The following is a 6,000-nucleotide window of genomic DNA, read 5'->3' on the forward strand; positions in this document are numbered from 1 at the left end:
AATGTTTTACTGAGGTAACCACTGTGTAGATAGCAATTAGCACTGTGCATAGTGCTATGTTTTATTCTTGTTTCTACGCTCCAGGTCTTCTCATCCCACAGAACAGCTTAACCAAGCAGTACTGATTGACAGGTTTTCTTTCGTTGTTGTTTTTTTCTCTTTAATTTTATTAGTGATTTAATATTGATTTACAAAATTACATGTCTACAGGGGTATAATTCCACACCGTTCCTACCACCAGAGTGCTGAAGCTTCACTCTCCCACTACAAGACACCACAGTTCCCCTAAGGTGTAGACCAGGGCCAAACATCATCTCTACAACTATCTGTCTACATTTGTACATATAATTGCCCCCCTTTTTCTTCTAGGTCCCTTCCTCTCTTCCCCTCGAAGCCATTCATGACGCCATTACTACCCCAATCGTCCCTCTCCTTTTCCTCCTCTCTGTGTGCTGATGGAGCTGGAGGTCAAAGCCCTCTTATCTTCTTCCTCTTATCACTTCTCCCCCACTGGGAGTGTGGATCAAGGTTGTTTTGGGGGGTTGCCAAAAGTAGGCGTTCTGGCTTCTTTAGTTGCTTTTAATACCCCCAGCCTGTTTCTATCCTTCCCCAGTGGGCTAGGGCTCTGAAGAGCCACAGTTCCAGGACACATCAGTGAGGTCATCTGCCCAGAGAAGTCAGGATGGACTCATGGTAGCATCTGTAATTTGGTGTCTGGAAGATGGCAGACACCAAATAAAGTGAGACAAAATAGTGAGACATAAAGTGAGACATAAAGCGAGACAAAATAGTTAATTAACAGGAGCCAAAAAGATTGGGTATCTTAGTGTAGAAGAAAGCTAGTACATTTTAGGCATGTTGCTAGGGGCACACTACTATGGTAGTTTTGCTTGGGTTTCATAGCTCGCCTGAAGTTCATTAAGACTATTGTCTGAGAAAATGGTGTCAGAGTAGAGAAAAGGGCTAGAAAGTTGGATTAGGGCAGAGAGCTCCCACTCTTGAAAAAATTCTGTGGATAAAGTGAACTATTTACCTCCATCCACCTGACCCAGATATATATATATAGTACCAGAGCCACTGAGTCCCTATTGGTCTGAGCTCATGGTCACAAATGGAAACATTGCAGGTTGCATTCACTTCAGTACCAGTCTTCCTACAGAGGCAATCTCCCTTCAGAGATTGGGGCTGATGATTAACAGGTTTTCTATGAAGCATTGGAAATTCAAAGATGGCTAAGTCATTGTACCAACCTTCAAGGGTCTCAAATTATCCACCTAGACTCTTTTCATGCATTCATTCATTCAATAATTTATTCACAATTCATTTCAGTTTTCATATATTAGAGCACTTACATACAAAGAACTATGTGGGCACAAGAGTAAATAAAACACAGTTTCTGCTTCAGGAAAACACATCAAAGACATTTAGGAGGATTTAAAGTGATTTAACTAATTGAATGACATTTTCAAACAGCTAGAAAAAGGGCCTATGGAATAATGTAGACAAAATAATCATGTCAAAGTAATAAAGAATTTCAAATGTGTATGTGCATATATATGTATATTTAAAATTCAGTGCCATGGAATTAAGCTAAGGCCCAGTACTCAAATACTATCACTGTCTCCCTAGCTCAATTTTTTAGACTCTTCTTATCTGGTGAAGGGGTGTGTGTGGGCTGAGTGGGGAAAGATGAGTAGAAGAAACAAGCAGAAAGACAGAGGCGTACCCAAGTATACTTTTTAATAAGAGTGGCCATGGTGCTGTCCTTGGGAGCATACATAATCTTTAAAGATTTGTTTTTTTTTTTTTTTATGAAAGAGAGGAGAGAGAGAAAGAAGCAGAATGTCCCTCCAGCTTGTGTAACTCCAGTGATCAAAGTAATGGGCCTCATGCTTGTAAGTTCAGTACTTTGCTCTCTGTGTCACCTCCCAGGAAGCAAGATTCTGCATATGTTCTAAGGAAAGTAAAAGGAGGCTTCAAGATTTCTGCCAAAGCTATTTAGTAAAGCTTGATTAAACTTTAATGTACTTGCCGGTCATGAGAGAACTTACTAAATTGAATGCAAGTTTGGATGTGATATGAGTCTGGTAAGATCAGATAAACAATACTTTTGACCAACTCATAGAAGACTATGACTCTGGTAATCCAAGAACTGCATTCTGAAACAACAAAGACCTGAACAGGTAATCTCTGGATAGCCACAGGGAATGGACCTTAGGCATATTTTCATAATAACCTGATATTTATAACATCACTGTCCAAGAATATCACTGCAGTCAATAAAGCCCAAATAATGTATCTGGTCTGACTTGTTCATTGAATCAGCTCAAAAAAGGCACAGAGAAGAAAGAAAATACTTTAGAACAGCAAATAACAGAAAAGAAAAAGATAGGGACAATATTCTGAAAGTATGGGAAAACATGGTATGAGTTGGAACACTGGAGTGTAGACCTGACAGTTGGTCTCCATTCTGCATCCTATATCAACTGAAGCCGTTCTCTCAACTTTGTTTTTGAGAAGAGCAAATTTTAGTCTTGTTAAGTGAGAATGAAAAGTTTAAATTAAAAGGTGTTGCTTAAAATTCACTATATATATATATATATATATACTTTTCATCTTATCCTTAAAAAGATGCTTCTTAAAAATATTTTTTATCTTTTTTATTTATTTATTGGGTAGAGACAGCCAGAAATTGAGAGGGATTGGGAGATAGAGAGGAAGAGAGACTGAGAGACACCTGCGGCCCTACCTCATCACTCGCAAAGCTTTCCCTCTGCAGGTGAGGGCCGGGGGTTTGAATCCAGGTCCTTGTGCATTGTAACATGTGCACTCAACCAGGTGCACCACCACCCAGCCCCTAAAAGGTGCTTTTTAACCATCCCCATTTCCTTTGCCCTTCATTTATATTATCAACTGAAGTTGTTCCAATAAAATGAGTCAGTTGAGATGAAATGCTGATCTGGTGTGATATGTCAACAAAAAAAATGTTTTTCAGTAAGTTTTGATATTAACAATATACACACACACACACACACACACACACACACACACACACACACACACACACACAAACACACACACACAGCCCAGTCTGGCTAAACTATAGGTAGTGAATCACAACTTTCTCGTCCCTACTCCTCAGGAGACTGCAGATTAATTTTGCCACATTTCTTTTCCCTTAGCAAATGTGTTATGTAACATTTATTTCATGTCTAGTTCCATGAATGAAATGTTGTTTTGAACTATGGGGAATGTTTTGTGCAGACACCACATGCTCTTTAGAGTCTGTTTTTGAAGGGGATAAGGCGGCTAGTAAGTAAGATGAGGAGAAAGGTCACAAAGCATAGAGAGAGGAGAAGATGAAGCTGTGGAGAAGAAAGGGCATAGTTTCTGGGGAGTCAGAAAAGTTTCTGCTAGGCTGGGGAGGCATCATAGTGGCTATGCAAAAAGACTCTCATGCCTAAGGCTCCGAGGTCCCAGGTTCAACCACTTGCACCACCAGCTGCCAGAGCAGAATAGTATTTTGGTAATTAATTAGTTAATTAATTAATATAAAAGATTTGTTCTCCTTCCTGTCATGTACACAGGGACTATGTTTGTCCCTTCCCCTGCTGAAGTATCAACATTCTCCCTTGTAATGAGAGGACAGCATACCTACCTGGAGTTTAATGACAAGGAACACATGTTCCTAGTATTAAAATGTCAATAAGTATTAATAAACTAAATGTTAAAAATTGAGATAAGTAGAAATAATGTCCAGCACTATCAATAAGGAAATGAAAAGTAACTAAACATTGTAGAAGCAGATGTGAAAATACCCAGCACAATGCTTGGCACAGACTGAGGCTTTGAAAAGTCGCTCAAAAAAACAAAAGTTGCTTTGAAAGGGGAAAATGATTTTCAGCCTTACAACAACAACAACAACAACGAAGAAGTTTGGGTTTGATTCTGAAGTTATGCTCAAAGAAAGCAAAGCTTAATCCAAACATTAAAAATCTTGATTTTTTTTTTTTTTACTTACACAGAAGCAGGTGTGCTGAGGTGTAATTCAATTCTAGAAATCTATTTGCTTTCTCAGTGAGATTTAGCAAAATTTTTCAGAATACTTGCTTTGTACTTCGAATAACAAGGGTATAAATATGAGCAAGAAATAATCCCTTTTCTCAAGGGAAAAAGAAAAAATGGCCACCAGAACCAGTGTATTCTTCTTGCAGTCATCAAGCTCTACCGATAGCATGGTGGCAATCAAAACTAAAAAAAAATAAAATAATAATAATAAAGACAGTATAATCCCTTTCCTTTTTTTCCCCCTTTCTTTCTTCACTGGAGAGTCAGTGAATTACAGTACAGTTATTGGCATGTGGGTACAATATATCATCTCCCTTTAATAGTTGTCTGCAAAACACTCTCACCCTCAATTTACATTCTTTTCCACCAACATGCACCAACCAGGACTCCAAAGCCTACACACACACACACACACACACACACACACACACACACACACACACACACACACACTCCTTCCTGAGGTTTGTTTTTTTGTTTGTTTGTTTGTTTGTTTGTTTGTTTTGCTTTGGTCCAATACACCAAATACAGTCCAAGATGTACTTTGTGATTTCCCCTTCGTCCTTGTTTCTTAAGTTCCACATATGAGTGAGATCATCATTCTCCTCACTTAACATGCTTTCTTCAAACTCCAATCAAGGCGAAGCAGTGGAGATGAGTTCATTATTTTAACAGTGAATAGTATTCTTTTGTGTACATAGACCACAACTGCCCTGTCTTTCTTTTCCATTCTGCAATCAATCTGATTGCTTTCACCTGCCAGATTATTGTCTCCATCTCAAAATGGCCATTATAATTCTAAACATAACATTCTCCTCCTGTTGCCCACAGAGGCAGGGAAGAAATTAAAGTGCTTGCAATTGTCATCTTTGTTTTTCTCTCTGCCTTTTTGAGGAACTTTTTCTAAGAAGACTTTTCCATATATCTTATTGCCTGAAGCTGTCATTTGACCAATTAGCTAGCTATAAGACAGTTTGGTAAAAATTAATCTGGTATTTTATCATCAACCCTGAGACAAAGATGAAGGGAAATTGTGGGTTGTTGATTCTGCTCTCTTGTTTAAAGTGACTTCTGTGGAACAGCAGTGCTGTGATATGAACATTTGTGGGAAAAGCAGACATGACTGATTTGAGGACAAATCAGAATACTAAAGTAGAAGTACTAGAAAAGCTAAAAAAGTAAAAGCTACAAGACAGGAACTATGCAATGCAGCTATCATTTAAAATTTACAGAGATGATGTGTGTAGTTCAGAACCTAGTATCTAAATTATAGTATTTATCAATGTGACATTTTCTCAGTATCACAATGACATTTTGAAAGCTAAAAACAAAGAAGACCAATTCATTTGCAAAGCAACTGAAATTTTACATTTTTATCTCTGATTGTAGAAAATAATCTATCCTCCAGTAAGCTGTACTTCATAGGGCAAAGGGGGATCAGTAAAACCATATTACTGCCCCATTTCCCCAAAGCTACAAAGTTCTGTATATTTCCTCAATCTTTCTTCTCCTTCTTCTTCTTCTTCTTCTTCTTCTTCTTCTTCTTCTTCTTCTTCTTCTTCTTCTTCTTCTTCTTCTTCTTCTTCTCCTCCTCCTCCTCCTCCTCCTCCTCCTCCTCCTCCTCCTCCTCCTCCTCCTCCTCCTCCTTCTCTCTCTCTCTCTCTCTCTCTCTCTCTCTCTCTCACACACACACACACACATACACACACACACACACACACACACACACACACTTAATTTCTAATCTGGGATGTTTCCATTGTTCTTTTTCATTTTATATGGTCTCCAATGCCTCCTGGTGAAGTTACCTACCGCCTGGCATCTTTTTCTGTTGTTTCAGTTTTCTTAAAGATAAAAGAGCATGCACAAGGCAAGTATGTATTCAAGAATTGAATGGCAATGCTAGTAACTACTCAAGTTCAAATTTGAATG

Source organism: Erinaceus europaeus, chromosome 3, assembly GCF_950295315.1.
Source record: "Erinaceus europaeus chromosome 3, mEriEur2.1, whole genome shotgun sequence".
NCBI classification, from domain to species: Eukaryota; Metazoa; Chordata; class Mammalia; order Eulipotyphla; family Erinaceidae; genus Erinaceus; species Erinaceus europaeus.